Here is a 20,918-nt window from a genome sequence, read left to right on the forward strand (position 1 = left end):
GTACTTATCATAGTGAGCACTGATTAATATATGTTATTGTTAAATCACTATATTGTATACATGAAACTAATATAACAGTATATGTTAATTATTAATATCAATTATGAGCAATTTAAGTGTACTATTACATCCCACCCATATATGATATTATGAGATGCCACTATGCAAATAGAGAATATTAGAGTTGTAAGATATTGTAGTTTTATCCTGTATAATTTTATTTAATAACTTTTTGTGTGACTTTCATTTTTAAAAATTTATATCATTAAAGACATGAAAGGGTCACTAATTTTTTTTTACCACATTTTACATCATTTTATGATGAAAAGAATATGCTTGAGTTGTATTGGTTAATTGGAATATTCATAGAGAATCCAAACATATTGCTTGGACATGTCAAGAGGCTACTTCCTTGAAGGAAATTGATCAATATCTGGAAGAAGAGTATCTTTTAGTCCTAAACAGATCTTTTGTTAATGGGGTTTATTTAAGGCCTTTTAACCAGAGTTGTTTTCCTCTGTTAGTATAAAGGATCGTGAAAATGTTCTCAAATTGTTGTGAAAAATATTTCACAGAGGAAGTAATCATTGATCATAGAACCTCATTGAGAAATACTGTTGGAAAACAAATTCATATATATTACAATGGGGGCACCTGAGTGGTTCTGTCAGTTAAGTGTCTGCTTTCTGCTCAGGTCATGATCCTGGGGTCCTGGAAGGAAGCCCTGAGTCGGGCTCCCTGCTCAGCAGAACCCCTGCTTCTTCCTCTCTTCCCTGTTTGTGCTCTCTCGCGCTATCTCTGTCTCTCTCAAATAAATAAATAAAACCTTAAAAATAAAATAAAATAGATTACAATAGTTTATTGATGGTAAATAAATGCTCCAGTAGTTCTTACCAACTTTTATATGTTTCTAGAACTTGGAGTTGTCAAAACTAATCAAAAGTGCCCCATTAACATTAAAGTATTAAATAGAGTTGCAGTTTTCTAAATTATCAGTTTAGTGAAGGAGGTATCATGTGGGATTTGGATTACACATTCCTCATGACTGTTCACTCAAAAGAATCATATGACCCTCCATCTTGACAATGCAAACAAACATAAATTGGTACCTTGGAGGTGGATTAAGATACCAAGAGTTTCTGATAAATTCCCTGAATGTTAGCTAACTATGTGCAGTGTACTAACCCTCCAGATATGTTGAATATGAAATGTATGACATTAATTTGAGGAAATGGGCTTGGAATTTAAGTATGTTGTATAACTAGACCGAATAACTAGAATTTTTTTTTTTTTTTTGAGCAGTGGTAATAAATTTGCCTGAACCCAATAGAATCTGTAGAATCTGGGATGAGGGGGGAGGTAAATAACCAGTTTTTATCTGAATGCCTCTTTAACCTTATTTTTTTTTATTATGGTATTTACAATTGAAAATATTAATAGAAGGAGAGACTGGGCACTGAATTCCACATGTTCTCAACCATTCTGTTTAGTAGATATCATGATCCACAGTCATAAATATAGAGAGCAGGGACTTGGATAATTAAGTAAACTCTCAAACAAGATACAAAACTGAAGTTCAAATTCAAGTCTTCATACTTTAATCCTAGTGTCCATTAGCAAACACTGAACCTCAATCTATGGTACTTCTTGGCCTGTTCCTTACCTTACTTTTTCAACTTCTTTTTATATAAATTCATGGCAGCAGTACTTAGTGATATCACTATATCAGAACCTGTATGAAGTACTCAAGACAAAAATATACAGTTGGATCTGATTCATAAATTAGTGTTGAAAATTAGGGGGTGCCTGGGTGGCTCAGTCAGTTAAGAATCTGTGTTTGGCTCAGGTCATTATACCAGCATCCTGGGATCAAGCCCCTTGTCATTCACCCTGCTCAGCAGGGAGTCTGCCTCTCCCTCTCTCCCTCTGACCTTCCCTACTGCTCTTGCTTGTGCTCTTGCTCTCTCTCCCTTTCTCTCTCTCTCAAATAAATAAATTAAAGCATTTATGTTGAAAATTTAATGTAATTTTAAAGCATTTGTGTTGAAAATTAAATGTAATTTTTTTGGCAAAATGCTATAGTTATTGACTAGAATTCTTTGGCAAATAGTGTTCTTTAGCAAAATTTTTAATTTCTCTTCTTTCTTCTTAATTATTATTAGTATTACTATTATTATTATTCAGGAACTATTCTTGCCCTCAAGAAATTTAAATAGAATAGAGATAACAACAAACAAATAAAATCATTATAGGAAATATATCTTAAAAGATTTATTTATTTGAGAGAGTGCATGCATGTGCGTGAGCAGAGGGAGAGGGAGAGAGAGAATCTCAAGCAGAGTCCCTGCTGAGTGCAGAGCCCATTGCAGGGACAATCCCAGAACCCTGAGATCATGCCCTGAGCCAAAAATCAAGATTCAGTCATTGAACCAACTGAGCCAACCAGGTGTCCTGATAGGAAATAATTTTGATAGACATAAGAGATGGTATGACTGAGAAATGATTCTCAGAGTATTTTGCTTAAGAAACATCCTAAATTTTGACAATGATTTAGTGTAGTAGAGAACAGGGAAGACTCAAAATTAAGACTTTCTTGAACAAAGAGACTACAGAAACTCAGAATTCCAAATCAGATTGCCCCTGAAGATAAGGACTGGATGCTGAATAGATGATGGTAGAAGATTTCTCTCCAGAAGATTATGACCTCCCCCCACCCCAAGAAGGCCAATCAAGTCTTCTGAGGTTGATAAAGCTCCTAGCAGAATCCAAGTCAATTCAGAAGAGTCAGATTTCCTTGTAAGAGGAATAAAAAGAGGAAACTTTATGGTGACTCACATGGTTTCCTCTTTCCCAAGATACCCTTTAGATCTAAAATGTTCTGCCCCTGATTCAACAAGGGAGCTTGTTCTATAGCTTTATAGAAGCAACGGCACCATTAATATCTGTTCTGGACACTGCCTCTGTGAAACTGTCTGGCATTAAACTGTCAGATCTCAGTCTTTCATGTCCCTACCCAACCGTGGTGACTTGCAATGATTTTTTTTTTTTTTCCTAGTCACAGATTAGTTCAGCTAGGATGAATCTGATTTTCACTTAAGTCTGTGCAGATTTCCTCCTGTGAGCTTCTGCTGGGTCTGCTGGGTTCCTGCCAAAGACGCTTCCTCACCTGGAATCTTGTTTAGAGTTTCAGGCAGAAAGTTGGCAGCTCAGATGTTTGTAGTCATAGTAACTCCAGGGGAAGATTAGAGATGTACACACATGAGAATGTCTGGCCTGTGAATGTGAGATTGTCTTTCTTGATTCATCCTTCTATCCATTCATTCACTGATTCATCCCTAAAACACTCATTGAGAATCCCTACATGCCCTACACTGTATTTGATACTGGAAATGCTGAGTTGTAAATTATTTAGATGCTGCTGCCTTTGAAGAGTTCAATCATTAAGTGGTCACTGAGGAAATGTGTCTGAGACTTGTGCATCATCTCCCTACTAGGTATCTCCTTGAAATGCAAACAAGATGAATAGGAATTTTTGCCTGTTTATATAATAAGTGTTGTCTAGAAAATCCAAAAGAAATGAGCAACCACTATCCAAAGACCTCAGTGCTCAATGCCATATAGATTATTTCTAATCTACTGATATAGTCACAAAAACAAACAACTTTCATACAGTGAGAGAAATAACACATAACTCTGTAGCAATGGTTCTCAACCAGGGACAATTTGGACCTACCAACTAAATGTCTGGAGGAATAACTGGTTGTCACAAAGCATCCTACTCACATGTAATGGGTACATTACATCCTCTGATGCACAGATCAGACCCTACAATAAAGAATTATCTGGCCCCAAATGTCAGTGTGTGGGGGGTAAGAACCTCTGTGTGTATACAAACACACAGGAGTGCAATCAAAGGTTTGATTTGCTGTCTTGGGGGAAGAAAATTCTTTCCTAGGGAAAAAGCATTTCAGTTGATGATTGTGGATTTATTTTATCATAAATTCTCATGGGTGCTTGTGATCCTGAAATATTGTATATCAAACACTGAGTAACAGAACATCCTTTTTTTGTTTATTTTTACCAAAATTACTTGGGAATATTTTTTCTGTGTGATTTTGTGAGGTAATCCCAAACAATCCGGTGAAGTATACAGAACAGATACTACTTTCCTGTGGAACTTAAAACTCACAGTGGTTATCTTTTGTGTATTTCTATTTCTTTTCCCTAAGTCTCTTCTGCTAGTAAATGACATTGATGGCCCCAATTATACTGGTCTACTTGATCATCAAAGAAAAGAGGAGAGCTATCAGAAAAACAAAATAAAATAACGATGTCCTATTGGACAGAATTTTGCATTTTAAGGGGATTAAAAACCAGGTAACTTGTGTGTATTTTTAAACCTCACTGGGGTCCTTCCATATTCCAGGGATACCCTGGTTGAATAAATCCCATCATTTTGAATACGGAGGACAATTAGTGTTGCCTATTCAGACCCTTGAGAGAGATGCTGATTCTATGGAGGTTCCCTTGACATGGCCAAGAAAATCACAGAAGTGTGCAGAGATGGGCTTTGTTAAAAGATTGAATACAGAGAGAATGTAGTTGAGCTTTATTACACATTTCTCAAATGGGCTTCCCACCGGTAACCATTGAAGGCATTCATCGGGTGGATCACTCTTCAGATACCTTTAACCAACTGGAGGTTTGGCTGAGGCTCAGAACCATTTGGCCACTTGACCATTTGCAGCTCTTTCCCTTCTAAACAAACTACTAACATCTCCTTATTCTAAACATGAATCTGTTTCTTAATCCCTGCTGTCAAGTGCACACCTAGTTTTGGCCACTGACTACCATCTCTTTCATATTTTCCTAGCCCACAGAAGAGGTAAACTATTATTTACCTAATACTTTTATCTAAATTCAGAAACTTAAGTCCGTTATTTAAAAAGAAATCTTATGTTCCAATTATGAATGGAAAACCAGCTTAGGACAGAAAAGAGAAGATAACCTTAAAGTAATTACAATTTTTTTTTTTTAAGGAGTTGTGTAATTGCAGCTGCAAACCAGTGCATAGAGGTCAGTTCTGACTGCTGAGATGGGGATTAGCAAGTTTTAGAGAGGTGTGACCAGCCACCTTCAAAGTGAGACCTACTTTAGGCAATCAGAAGGAAACTCATTATATAAACAGTGTTATTTTTAACCTCTGCTGCACCCTCTAGCTTATCCCATTGCCTTCTAGTAGTATGGATGCCTCATTTCAGGAAGTGCTGGGTCAGGGCTTGTCATCTTAGCTTGGATCATGGCAAAGCACTTCAATTCTCTCTGTTTGTGCTCCTTCAAAATGTCTACCACACTGGGGGGTCACATGACTTCTCTTTTCCACAAGAACAGGGATTTTTTCCCCCCCTTTTTCTTATTTACCATTATAACTTCAACATCTAGTTCAGTGGTCTTATCTCATGGTGTGTGTCTACAGTAAAATTTATTACATACAACTAGACCTTTTTTTTTTTTTTTAATTTCTGAAAGGTGTGATTCAAGTTACTAAAAAACTGAAAAGACTGAAAGGGATGAATGTAGCTTATTTTTAGCCACAAATAATAATTAACATTTATAATATAGAACATATTGATAATATTTATAAGATAAAACAACATCAGAAAATGTTCTAAGTAGTCGCATATATTAATATATGAATCCTATCAGGAAACTGGGATACAGTGAGGTTAAGTATGTCACCCAACATTTCATACCTAGAAAGTGGCAGAGCCAAAATACTGCTGCTTTTACATACCTTCAGGCTTCTGAGTCAGTGCTTTTAGTCATCTTCTGAGTAGCTCAAAATTGAATTCATCCCATTAGAATCATCGTTTTGGTTAGACACATTTACTAGTTTTTCATCCCTCTCAGACTATGGATAAAATAAGGGACACTGACACTGAGCACCAATTCTTTGTGAAACACACAAACACAGATACTCAGGTTCCTGTCAATTTGGTTAGCAGTAGGCCTGCTCTTTTATATATCAATATATATCACGTATATTTTATGTATATGTATGTATATGTGTATATATAAACTATAGAAGAGAAAGACAAGAAGGAAAGAGTAGCTTAGCTACATTGCATATGAATAGTATCTGGCTTTTTATATTATAGAACTGAATTGTTTTCATATGTTGGACATTCATTCTATAAAATACCATTGGGTTCTGAAACAGGCTTCTTGTGGATTCCATAATATGGTCTCTTGTGGGGTGTGCCAGACATGAGAAAAAGGATTATATGTTTCAGGCCCATCTTGAAAAGAGTTTATAATATCAACAGTTCCTCTTTCCCATTTTCAGAGCAGAAGGAAATCTAGATTTCCCCTTGCAAGACACAGCTTGTTACATATGCTAGACTAAACATTCGGAAATAAAGGTGAGCTCCAAGGAGAACACGAAACTTACAAAGGCCAATTTGAACACCCAGTCTTGAGTGCTACTTTCCGACAGACAACAAAAAAGTTGTCATTCTCCAAAAAGAAGAGTTTATTTATTTGGGATGTTATGTCCATATCTATCTTCCTCCCTCCCTCCCTCCTTCCCTTCCTCCCCCTTTTTCTTCTTTTCTTTTCTTTCCTTTCCTTTCCTTTTATTTCTTTCTTTCTTTCTTTCTTTCTTTCTTTTTTTCTCCTAACATTTTCTTTCATAACAAACATTTCTGACTGCTCTTCTACCATTATCCATGGAAATCGTAGAGAAGTTTCAGAGGCATCATTGAGTCACAGTTTGCTGATAAATGATACAATTTGTGGAGAAGCCACACGGAGTTTCCTTTTTTGGATTATTACTGGAATTTTTTAAAATTTTTATTTTATGATGTTAGTCACCCAACACTATTGGAATTTCTTTGGAAAAACCAACAGTATGCAAGGTTTCTTCAGAAACAGAATTGGAAAGCCATAGAAAGTCCAGCTAATCCTAATCTTTGTTCTTCTCTTTTCTGCTTACTTCTAAATCTGTACCTCACTCTTATTTGCACAAATTGCATTTTCCCTGTTGCTGCACACATGTAGCACATCTTTACTACATCAAATTGCCTCTACTCAGCAGTTAAAACCAAGCTCACTGTGAGCCTCTCACTCATAGCCCCAAATTCCCCAGAAAGACAATCTGAGTGGCCCAGCTTGCTTGAGATAGAATGCCGCTGTTTGAGTAATTTCTTGAAAAAGAGCTTTCTTCTCCCTCTGCCATAATCACTTGCTCTGATAGAGAAATCTTCTCCTCTACTTCTGCAGTTCTGTCCCAAAGCTCCACAACGTCACCATCATCACCACCACCCAGATCATCTGATAGAATCATGTCTTGCCTCTTCTCCACACTTGCCTCCCCACTCCCATACCCCATCCTAATAAATTAATTTGGAGCCAACATGTGCTAAGTTCTTGGTAAAGCATAGTGGTTGTAATGATACTACCATCAGTAACTATCTATAACTGTGTGTGTGCGTGTATGTGTGCATGTGTGTGTGTGTGTGTGTGTGTAATTTTCACTTGACCTAATGTTCAGAATTTGAGCACCTGCCTTTGTGAATCAGGAAGTCTATGTGTAGCACTGGACATGAGGCATATGGTGGTGAGCAAAGCAGATATCCAAGCCCTTTTAGAGTTTACAAGTTTAGGAGTGAATGTGGCTCATAAGCAAAGAAACAAAAAGTATATGGATCATTCATAGATCTTTTAAGAGTACGCCAAGTGGTGTGAAGTCAAAGCTCAGGAGCAATTCTCATAGTATACGCAAGGGTGTAGTAGCTTTAGCTCAGCAAGTCAAAGATATTGTCCCAGTACAAATGCTATTTAAGCCAAGAGCACAGGAAAGAGTACATGTTACCAGTTAAATGGAAAGGAGAGAACGAACTTGAGGGGAGGAAGAAAATGTACAGTTATACTAAGTTTCCTTTATTCATATACAAACATTGATTGCCCACTTGATCCTGAGCACTGTTAGACACTAGAAACTAAAACAAGACCAATCTATGAAAATCTAGCTCCACTGAAACTTAAATTCTAGTGGGGAACACAGAGAGCGAATGAGTAAACGAATAAGGACATCATGCCATTTCGGTCACTGTCTTGTATATGAGGGAAGGTTTCATTAGAGCCATTTGATAGGTAATTTCCAGAGGAAGAGGAAGGAGGAAGCAATGTGAGGCAAGTAGGTCTGCAAAAACATCTCAGGGGAGACAAGTGTGAGCTCAGAGGTCTGTGAGCATGCCTCAGGCATGTGAACCTGGAAGAGGAACAGTATGGTCAGAGGAGAGAACATAAGAGGCAGAGAAGTGCAAGATTTATCTGGAGATGAGGTGCTGGGTGGCTTAGTAGGTTAAGCATCCAACTCAATCTCAGCTCAGGTCTTGATCTTAGGGTCCTAGATTCAGGCCCCACACTGAGCTCTATAGAAGTTATTAAAAAAAATTCATCTGGAGATATTAGAGGAGAAGCTGCAGATATTTCAGGTACTAGTGAATTTTGAACATTATCTTAAGGACAATAAACAACTATTAAAAACCATTAAATAGGACTATCACATGGTCAGATTTACCTCTCAGAAATTAAATGAAGAGGATTTCTTGTAGAGCAGGAAGGGATGTTAAACTCTCTTCTGTACTACTAATGGTAGTGTGCCTACTACACACTGATTGTCCTTACTACTTAAGCTGAATGTGCATATAAGCAGGTGGCTCATTAATTTTATACCTAGGTTTATTACCTAACCAAAAATGCATGCGTACATGCACCAAAAGGGATGTGCAAGAGATTTATAGCAGCATTATTTATATTACCTCCAACCTGAAAACAAACCCAACGCACATCAAGAGTAGTTTAGATAATTAATTATGGTATAATCATATAATGGAATATTTTGCAGCAATGAAAATCAACAAATCACCACTACAGGCAACATCTAAGGAATCTAACAAAGCATTGAATAAAAGAACTGAAACATGAATAAATACATACTGTATTATTCCATTTATAAAAAAATTTGAATCCACATCTGCATGTTTGACTTTAGACTTGTCTTTGGGGTAGAGAATATAAAGTTTGGTTTGGGTGGCTTCTAGGTACTGGTCATATTCCATTTCTTGATCTAGGAGAAAGTGTTATATATGTAAGTTCATGTTGTAATAATTCACTGAATTTTATAATTGCTACTTGTGCTTTTTTTGTTTGTTTATTTGTTTGTTTTTTAAAGATTTTATTTATTTATTTGACAGAGAGGTCACAAGCAGGCAGAAAGAGAGGGGGAAGCAGGCTCCCTGCTAAGAAGAGAGGCAGATATGGGGCTTGATCCCAGGACCCTGAGATCATGACCTGACCTGAAAGCAGAGGCTTAACCCACTGAGCCACCCAGGTGCCCTGTTTTGTTTGTTTTGATAATTCAGTTTAAAAGCTTAATAATACAGGGATGCCTGGGTGGCTCAGTCTGTTAAATGTGTGCTTTAGGCTCAGGTCATGATCCTGGGATCCTGGAATCAAGTTCAACATAGGTCTCCTTACTTAGTGGGATGCCTGCTTCTCCCTCTGTCTGGAGCTCCCCCTGCTTGTGCACTCTCTCTCTAACAAATAAAATCTTTAAAAAAAAATAAATGAAAAATAAAAGCTTTTAATACAAATAAAGAAGGTAGTTCACACGATGGCAATAATCCAGGTAAAGACCTGTTAGAACCCATACCAGAAGGAATTATAATAAATAAGGAGGTTAAAACTATATTAATGTGGAAGTGGAAAAGCTTAGTGATTGATCAGTGAAAAATCAAGGGAAATCAGATAATTTTCACAATTTTGGCTTAAACTTGTGCTTCCTTCCTTTTTTGTAAGCTTCTGAAAGGTACGTCTATTACTTGTTCCTCTTATCCTCGGGGTGCCCAGCATGTCAATTGGCATGGACTAAATGTGCAATAAATGTTGAATAATAAATGAACGCCATGCATTCCAGTGACAGTGGAGGCACTTGGAATTAGGGGATAAAGAAAAGGAGGAAAGCAGGGTATTAAGCTGTGGTGTTGCTGGTTGTTATTTCAATCACAGAGAAAAGGAATGTAAACTTGTTTAGAACAGCTATGGCAGTGACCCCTCCCCTCACCCCTAGATCTCATATACACAGCAGTGAGTCCCTCCACAGTTTAGGAGACCATCTCTTGACAATCAACAGTGATCCTAAGCCTTTTAAAGTTTTCTGTGGAACCCAAGATGAAGTAAAAATAGCAGTGTATTATTCTAAGTCTGACTGATGGGAACAGTTGCATAAAGGTTTCTTGTTAAGTGCATCAAATATTACCCTTTGTGTAACTTTGGTTTAGTTTGCTAGTCTGATTAAATTCCATTCACCAGCAGAGGAAGTGATTGGTATTTGTGTCTGAGGCTGCTTTGAGTCTGGCCATCCTAGACAATGTGGATATTTCTGGAGAGAGACAGATAGGAAAGCCAGGGCTTAACCACTGGTTTATAAATGGTCACCAAGACAAATAGAAATTGGGTTGCAGCACGGAGCGCTGTCGGGTTCAGTAGCACTGCCTGCATCTGAGCTGTTCCATGATGTCCTCTCTTCTCCCCCTGTGTATTATAATGCTGCCAACAGCCAAGTCTCAAAACAGTTTATTTTTCCTTTATGGTAAGTGGAAGTTTTTCTATAATATATTAGGTGCTTAACCACTTTCCTAAAATGCTATATTTCTTAAGATGAAAGAATATGAGGGCCTTGATTCTAAACAACCATTTTCCAACCTTGAGCAGTAATGCCATGGGATTTTGGATGAGGCCAACAAGGTTTTATATCTTTTATATCTTCATACTTTCCCTTGTAATGAACATGCAGACTTGTGGACAGGTGATACCTTTAAAAGTATTTGCCTTTAAGAGCTTTTTCCTCAAATATAAACTTGTGAGATTAGTACATACCTAATAGTTATTTTTTTTTCAGTGCCCCAAAATAGAAATAACACGTATTTAACCCATAAAATGATTCATGGCATTACATATATACTAGCTTCCTTTGCCCCTATTCTGGTATTGGATTATGATTCACATAATATGGGCAGTTGTGTTTTCTCCTACATCAAAAGATTCTGATTTGTTTCAACTTAGGGATATTAAAATAAATTTTAAAGTTTTGCTTCCAGTTATCATATTCTCTTCATCAAGTGTCAGTCTTATTACTGCATTTCAGTGGCTGTTGGAATTCCCATTTGTTTGTCTTCTATGAAATCATGTACCTGCCTTTACAGGAACTGTGTGTAAAGGAAGAGCAGAGTCTGGCTTCATGCCTGAGGAGCCCTCACAGGGCTTGCTGGGACTTGTACAGCTGTTCCTATTGGCTATTTCTCTTTGTTTCTCAGGGCTGAAATCTACATCCTCAAGAATTCTTATCTAGTAAATGAAGTCTTATTAATAAGTTTTGGAAGTTTTTCCTTGAGTCACATGTATGTGCATGAGAGATAGAAAGCTCATATAAATGTGTATATAAGGGAACCACAAATATCCTGAAAATAAATGTTGGATGTATTTGGGGGGATGGACATTCTGCTGTGCTCATTTGGGAGAGACATCAAGGTCAAGAACAAGTTCACATACCTATATGATAAGAAGGCAAGAAGCTGAAACCATTTGCAGTGAGGGAATATGACCCCACAGCAGGTGGTTCAATAGAAGAATGTGATTGCGGCACTAGATACGAAGACGTTAGAAAAACTAAAAGGCCAAAAGGGCAGAGTAGGGGGTGGGTAGTGAGGAAATCAGGATATAACAACAACTAGAAGTTGCTACCACTCCAGGAATGAAGGAACAAATGCCATGTTCTGGAGCCCACAATATGGTTCCATCTAATGAGAGCTTGAAACCTCAGTGCTAAGAGCTCCCTGTCTGGGAGGACATACAATAGTGGAAAATATATTCCCACCATCAGCAATGCCTCCCAAAGCATAGAGCGGAGAGAAGTAGGTTATCATTTCCCTTATCTGATCCTCCAACTTTCCTCTCAGGGCATCCATTGCCTACCCAGACCCAGATGTTTGCTTGGTGAATGTAATGTTCAGGTCTCATAGCAAATCAGTTAAACAAAAATGAGTAGACCTGAGGGGCGCCTGGGTGGCTCAGTGGATTGGGCCGCTGCCTTTGGCTCAGATCATGGTCTCAGAGTCTTGGGATCGAGCCCCACGTCGGGCTCTCTGCTCAGGAGGGAGCCTGCTTCCCCCTGACTCTCTGCCTACTTGCGATCTCTCTCTCTCTGTCAAATAAATAAATAAAATCTTTAAAAAAAAAAATGAGTAGACCTGAGAGAAAATAGGTGAGTGGACATCCCACTGTGGAAGTTAATTGGTTGTAATCAAGGGGCAACATTTAGGCAAATTCTCGTGACGACTATGTTTAGAGGACCCTGCCTATCAGGGAAATGGGGTGGCAGATTGGAAATGAGGGTTATCTCTATGATTCCTCACAAATGGAGTAATACAGTGGATTTGGATTTCCGTCTTGTGTACACATTATTTTTCATCCTCTTGATGTGGTCAGAGCTCAATTCAAGAGGACAGGAGCTATGTTTATGACCTTAGTTCTATGAAATGATTGATGTTAACGTCTCACTGTCTGTGGAGGCACCGAGAGATAAGTGTCTGTTGGTCTGCCGCCTCTTTCCTTTCAGATTCCCAATCTCTAGAGGGTGGATAAAGCCACAAATCTGGCAGAGCACCCAGGAAAAGCAATTAGTTCATTTAAGACACATTTAAATATGTTGAATAAACAATTTTGTGTCTTCTATAGGGCCTATTACACTTGAGCTTGAGAAGCACTTATTAATAATTTTTGGTTAATACCTACTTGAAGCACTCTAAATTAGCATTTCAAAACAAGGCTGAGTCCAAAGGGTAGAGGGTTGGCAGGCACATAACAAGGAAAGCTAAATCTCAGCATCCCTTTACAAAGTTGAGGTCTATAGAGGTTGGCTTTGGCACCTACACTGGAAACTTATATTTGGATAACCGTCTAATACTCAGCCAGTTCTGACTTCGCCTAGGATTTGGGTGTGAGCCACTAAATTAGCATGATATTCCTAGGGAAAAAAAAATCTGTCTGGACTAGGAGTCAGAAGATACAGAATAGATGCCAAACCTACCTTTATTAGCTATGTGGCCTTGAGTACGCCACTTAAGATAGCTGAAGTTTGGAAGATAGGGCAGTAGGGGTATGTGGAGGGTGGTGGGAGATGTGTTAGGGGTGGATTTACTGAGGACAAAAGCAAGTCCTCTACTGTCGTGGACACATCTTCTGGCCCTGGAAGACACATGAAAGGGACACAGAGATGTGCATTTAAAATACACCATTTGCTACAACAAGTTATCATATCAACTTGATCGTATCAGACTTGGTCTTGATTTTTTCTTTTTCAGGAACAACATTAGCTGGTAAGCAAATTTGATAACATAGTGATTAAGCATATGATCTCTGGAGTCAGACACATATAGGCACAAATTCAGGTCCACAACTATGAAAACTTAAGTAAGTTACAAAGCACTGGGAGGCCTCTCTTTCTACATTTGTAAAACACAAAGAGTAATGGCTCCTATCTCAATTTTGTCTGCACTGAATGAGAGGGAAAATGCACTAAAGCTCTTAGGACAGCACCTAACCCAAAACCTCAATCATTTCTGGATGTTATTATCACTGTGAATTATTAATATTTTAATCAATGTAGTAATTTCTGGCCAGCTCAAGGTCTCTAACCATCTAGCCATCTCCTGTGAGATGCTTTCACCTGGGCTATATTTCTGGCTACTGGACAATTCCTAGGTCTCATACATGAAATAAAGTATTTCATATATACTTAAGAGTATATATGAAAGGCCCACCTTAAGGCCCACCTCCACTCAGGTCTTAACAATTTCCACTGCCTTTCCAAATATCCAAGCTGCCTTTCTCAGAAGGAGCTATCAAGAAAAGGATCCATGACTATGTAGATTTAAAATAAAGGAATTTTCAGGAAAAACAGTAGGAAAGCAGGGAATGGTAACAGATCACACAAGTATGTAGCACCAAACAAAATCCCAGGAAGGAAACTGTTGGCTCAGTCCTACAGGTAGGCTCTAGAAATAGCATGGATTATACACAGGTATACACGTAAACTGCCTCCCTGGAAAAAAATGGAATTACCCCAAATAGATCGAAAGATAACTGGCTATATTCATCATTTATTGCATGAAGGCTTCCCCAGGTACTTGAAGTTCTCCTTATATGAAGATGACTACTGACACCCTGAGGGTAAGCTTCCTATCCTACCAAGAAGTAGGAATGTTAGCTGTTATTGGTGAAAGCACATATGGAATTGATATACAAAAGTAAATCTTAAGCATTCTCAACACACACACACACACACACACACACACACAGCACAACTATGTGAGGTGATGGTTATGTTAATTATCTTGGTCTTGGTAATCATTCCACAGTGTATAGGTATATCAAATCATTACCTTGTATACTTTAAATATACACAATTATATTTTTCAATTATTCTTCAATAAAGTTTTAAAGGGGGGGAGAGTAAATGAATCGAATGGAACTGTAGCAGTGTCCTTCATAGCAGTAACACTAATATTAAATAGTTACCCTCACCATAGCACTTTGTCTCTTAAACTTTCAACTTCTTCTTATGCAGCTGATTGCCATTGACATGATGAAGAAAGTCTCATCTAGCATATGTGTATATATGCACACACATAGAAATAAATATAAATTTATGTTTAATAATGCATGATATTTGGTCTTTCCATTAAAGCAAGTCATTTAATGGGATTTATACAAATTTATTTACATTATAGCCCTTTAAAAAAGAAAACAAACAAAAAAGGCTTTGATAAAATGTATTTTTATTTTATTTTATTTATTTATTTGACAGAGATCACAAGTAGGCAGAGAGACAGGCAGAGAGAGAGAGGGGAAAGCAGGCTTCCTGCCAAGCAGAGAGCCTGATGCGGGGGCTCAATCCCAGGACCCTGGGATCATGACCTGAGCCAAAGGCAGAGGCTTTAACCCATTGAGCCACCCAGGCGCCCATGTATTTTTATTTTAAATATTTAAATCCCTGCTGAGTCATGACAGCTCAGTCATCAGAAGTTTTCAAAGATGGGTTGCGTAGAAAAATCCCAAAGGAGTGAAAAGCAAGTGCTTGTCTTCCCTCTGAGGGAAAGGCATGCACTTTGGTAGCATTATAGTGCATGGTAGTTACTGTAATGATGCTTATTAGAACTTCTTCTCCATAATACCTCAGCCGCTGTTGATTTCCAATTACACATGTAAACAGCCGAGTAGAGAATACCTGGACTTCTGCCATATGTTCCTGTCTCTCCAGTTCCTGCTGATCTGTTGACTCTCTCACAGCAAGGAATGGATCAAAATTGGACGTGGATATAATGGCCCTTGGAGTTCCCCACTTATCAGTTGCTAGAATGAGGAAAGAGTTGGGAAACACCTAAATTCCTGATATCCACTGATTCTGGCATGCACATAAAGTGAACTGTAGTAATGAGGGTCATATAAAGCTCCTTTAGCCATCAACACATCACCTTCTCTCATGGGAAAAGAGAAACCAGACAGTGGGATCTTGCTCCCTGACTCCTGGAACCCCAGCCTGCCTTTCTTTTCGTCTGAGTTAAGATGTTTTGGTTGCCTGGATACAGCTGAGCTTGTGGAAAAATGTCACTGAGCTGCTGTCATGATGGCCATTTTATTACCATGATTTATAAATGGATTATCTGTGAAAATGGCTCTGGTTTTAATCATGCCCCCTGCAGGATAAGGTCTGTTCCCATTGGCTTGTTTCAGTGACAGATACAGCTATCCTGATATTTTACAACAGTTGGCAGCTGCTTTACTGCAAATGATATCCATACTCTAGAAAGAATTAGTTAACTTCCAATAGCATTAACCTCAGCATGTGTATTCTGCCCACCCCAGCAATCTTACTCTTTTAGGGCATCAAACGCTTCTTAGTTTTCCATTCCATTTTCCTCTCATTCTATTTCAAGAAGGAAACAATCAACAACAACAAAGTGTTTCCACAATGTTCCACATATGGGAATCAGTCTTTGATGTTTTATAGCAAGTGGATTTCAAATGGGGAATGGGAGAATAGACACAATTTCCTCTATTTTGTGCCTTCAGCAAGAGGAAGTGCCCCTGGAGTCTATCATATTATTACCATTAATTTATTGAGTCTCTGTATTGCCTGCTGATATCATTGCCTATGTTGATTCTAGTTCTTCACACAGTGTTTCAAAAAAGGGATCGTCTTCCTCACCCACAGTCACAGGATTCACTTTGTTAAGTGACAAAGTGATAGGAGTGAGCATCCAGTCAGGTTCCTAGGATCCAAACCTTCACTTGTTTTCATCATTCTCGTGTTTGCTGACGTTTGTTCCATAGAGTCCTGGGCCTGTACGACCTCCACACCTCCATCCCCACCATCTCCCTCTCAGAAAAGGTGAGGAAGGAAAGCAGTGAGGGAGGAAAGGAGGGGGGGGGAAACGAACGGAGGGGGAGGGGGAGGGAGGGGGAGGGAGGGGGAGGGAGGAAAAACGGAAGGAAAGGAAGGAAAGAACAGACATTTCAGGGAAATGGTCTTGAGGAATCAGGCTATATCCTATTATTCTGAGAGTTCTGGGAAGCCTACTTACTGTAGATCATTTTCTATAAGTAATCTTTTCCCAAAACTTAGTCTACCATGAAATATGGGTTTGATTAGCACTTGCTAGCAGAATCTTGTGGGGGAAAAGCTCCATTAGATTACATTTCAGTTCCTATATGGATTTATTTTTCTTTTTAAAAATTTACTTGTATTTTTGAAGTTTTATAATTTTATAAGCAAAATACATAAACTCTAGCATTTCTTTCTTTCTCCCTTCTGAATACTCTTCTTTCTTTCTCTTCAACTCCTTATCCTGTTGCCCCCCCCCCACCCTCCTTCTTTTGTCTCTTGACCATCATCATCATCATCTTTTATTCTTCATCACTGTCCTGGTCTGTGGTTGAGCACCAGTGCCACGTAAGGGCCATATTTTTCCTCATGTCATCCTAACTCCTTAATGAAGATCAGAGTAATTATATACTTCCCCAAGATCACAGAGCTAGAAAGTGGCTGAGAGAGTCAAACCTTTGAATTACTTTTGAATCTTGGCCACAGAATCACAAGAAAGTGGGCCTACACATTATTTAATCCTAGTCCATCCTTTGCTCTTGGAAAATTGAGTCTTTGAGGATTCGAGAGCCAAAACTCAAATGTCAGAGCAAACAGCAATAGAGTAATCAATAAAACCCAGGCTTTTTGATCTTCAGGGTGAATCTATCTCTAGACAGAATTTAGTGACACTTCTGGCAACATATCAAGTAGATTTTCTGCCACCTCCTTCTCATTTTAAGGGTTCAAATATGTGAATCAGGGCATCTAACATGCGATATGGTTGGCACTCTAATGGGTTTTATAGCTAAATGGAAACTCCACTTTTAATTAACTACCAGTGATTAGCATATCAGTTACTCTAACTCATTACAAACAAATTGGACCAAAACCCTGACCATATAAGCATGAAATAAGCACTATTAAATTTCTATTTAGATAGAGATTCAACTAAACTGCAGTTCTACTATCAAAAAGCAAAATTATCCTTTACTAAGATTATGCTTGGAATCAGTATTAAAAACTGCCTGTAGCTTTTTCTTAGGATATTATTCTCTTTGGAATGGTCTGATCCCCTGAATGATAATTAAATAAAACCAAAATGAACCTTATGTTCAACTATAAGATTTCATCAGACATAAAAACACACACACACACACATCTTAAAATGTGAATATTTGTAAGATTTAAGATTTCCTTTAGGAACAACAAAAAAAAAGGAATATAGTCATGCTGCTTTTTAGGAAACACAGACACTCATCTGACCTACATTAAGATGTGTTTATTTTTATTTATTAATCCTCAATTTTTTAGAGGAGTTTAAGTATGTTATTTACACGTAGTAATGCCCTCGAGCGTCACAGAATTAGTGTGGATTATTAATTGTGTCTGCTGCTAAAGAGCAGTAAATAGGACACAAAATGCCTTGGCCACCCAGATGATGATGAGCCAAAATAATGGATCCAGATTTACAAATGTAGCCTGATGACATCCAGTAGGACGCATATTTGATTTACTATGTAGAAGGAGGTAGTAAAGGAAAGACAATACGTACGTCTTCAAGGCTAGAGATCTGAGTTTTTGTTGTTGTTGTTTTAAGATTTTATTTATTTATTTGAGAGAGCGAGCACAAAGGGAGAGTGAGAGGGAGAATCAAACTCTCCCTGAGCTGGGAGCCCAAGGCAAGGCTTGATCCCAGCACCAGGAGATCATGACCTGAGCCATCTACCCATGCTTAACTGACTGAGCCACCCAGGTGCCTCTGGAGATCTAAGTTTAAAACCTGTTCCTCCTCTGGGTCTTCATCCTTTTCACAAGGTTCTTATCTGTGAGCCTTTAAATATCATCATCTAGAATTCACAGAGAGATTGTAATTCCTCTCTGATCATTTTGCCCTGTAAATTAAAGGTAATTGAAGATTCTAAAAGAAGGCTTACACAATAGGAATTCAACAAAGGGTATACATTGTCTTTTCTTTGAAGTTTGCATGAAAATGATATTGCAAGACCTTTGGTGTCCATTAGGTTAGGAAATGAGCAGAGAAGTGCCTTTGGGTTGAAGGTTTGAGGGTGTTTGTTTATTTGTCTTCAGAGTTTGTGTTGACAGTTGATACCTAAAGAAATCCAAACGTATTTACTTTATTCACAGGCTGTAATCTGATTTGTGCTAATCAAATTGAAACCATGGCATTATATTTTAAGCTATAACAATTCCTTGTGAATAAATCTATGATTGATGAAACCGCGATTGTTACAGGTAACAGTCATGGAATAAATTGAGTTAAAAATGAATGGCCCACAGCGATTATCATCTTTGAAAGAGAGCAAAAGCAGGACAGTTAAAGAAAATATCATGAGATGATTTAACTGTGAGATCTTTGCCAATATACTCATGTTCCGATTTTTAGATTGCTTACAGGTCAAATGAGACCACTAAAAATAATATATGAACTACATATATACATATACACACATCGTTAGAAAATATGAATTGCTAACAGCTATTAGACATTAAATTGAGAATTATGTCTATTAATTATTATTCTTAAAATAATAACATTTGGGCAAGATATCAGGTTAATATTCCTCATCTTCTGGTTTGTCAAGATGAGAACAATCTATACCAAAAGAGGAAAGTGTTTAACATCAATAAACCAAAAGGAGAAAGGAAAAAATAAAGTCTAAGTCACTAGTAGTAAGTCACTATTACTGTTACCATCATGAAATCTATTTGGTCCAAGGTCGTATAAGACGCTAAGTCCTTTTATACAAATCCTAACAGTTGGTTCAGAAGTTAACTGCCCTCTTGGGTCTCAGACCTGCCGATGCCATAACTGATTCTTGGTATTAAGGTTTATATGTGCACACACACATACACACACATTATTCAGTTCTCATATGGAGTATTTAAAGCTTACACTTTAAGTCAATAATTTGAGTCACTGAGTTTAAAAATGTAAATTAAAATTTGAATCCTAGAAATGACTTCAGTCTTTCCAAAGATCATGGTTCTGATACATTGGAGTAATCCTCAAATTTTTATTTTATTTTTCTTTCTTTCCATATATGACTTATTCTATAGGTTCAATAATTAAAATTAAGATTTTTCAACATTTTCTATCATTTTGTACTTCTCTGTACCTATTCTATCTCTTAAATTAGTAGGAAGTTAACCCTTTAAAGAAAAGGAGGTGTGGGTAAACTCTTACTGAGATTCTATAACGTGCCAGGCATGAATTGTTCCATGTGATGTGTGACAGTGAGGATGTTATTGAATGTTCACAGCTACACTCTAGGATGCATTTAATTTTCCTCATGTGACAAGTGAATAAACTGAGGCCCAGAAAGGCTTTTGTGGACCAGTGAGTACTGGCAGAGCTGGGCATTGAACATGAGTTTTAGGGATCACAAACCTCAGTGTTTCCATACTTGCTTTTTCTGGATGTCAGATATCATAATTTCTTTTCTATTTAAGTTGTCAGTCATATAGAATGTCTAACTCGGTTTTTCTCATCGAGCCTCAATAAATGTCAGTTAATGGTGACAAAATAGGACTGAGTCAATGAAATCACCATTAAAGCTTGGCTTTGTTTTATTGGTGAAGTTAATGAGAAACTGGAGTGAACAAAATCAATGTATTGGCTCTTCTCTTGAATGAGAAACTCAAATGGAAACTTGGCAGTCATACAGAGGAGGTTTGTTTACTGGTATGATGTAGGGTCCCTGTGGGGCCTTATTTCTCATTTATTCCATGACAAGCACCTAGTCGTCCTGACATCATTGTCAACATAAGGTAATAATGCTGAATCCTTCCTCATGGTTAGGGTCACTCTATTGAAGGTCACCGGAAATGACCTTCTCGTCCAGAGATTCAATGAACTTTAAGTCACCTTAGAGTGTTTCTTGGAAATTTTCTCTCACAGGTTCCTGTCATTGGAAAACTGACTGTCCTATTTTAGGGCCAGAGATCTTTATTGTCAAAATGATCAACACATTGAATGTCCCTGCTTGTGATTTATTTTGAAAGATAAGACATTATTTTAGAAAGTACTGTATATGCCACAAAGCTGATACTTTAATCATAAACACATATACAGAGAGAAAGATGCATGTTTCTTTACTCACACCAATTGAAATGTCCTAGGTTTAACCATGTTAAAAATCTTTTAAGCAGTAAAACTTTTTTCCCAGCTCATTAAAATCGTAATATG

The sequence above is a fragment of the Mustela putorius genome, unplaced genomic scaffold, assembly GCF_011764305.1.
Source record: "Mustela putorius furo isolate JIRA1106 unplaced genomic scaffold, ASM1176430v1.1 tig00000174_pilon_pilon_pilon, whole genome shotgun sequence".
Taxonomy (NCBI): Eukaryota; Metazoa; Chordata; class Mammalia; order Carnivora; family Mustelidae; genus Mustela; species Mustela putorius.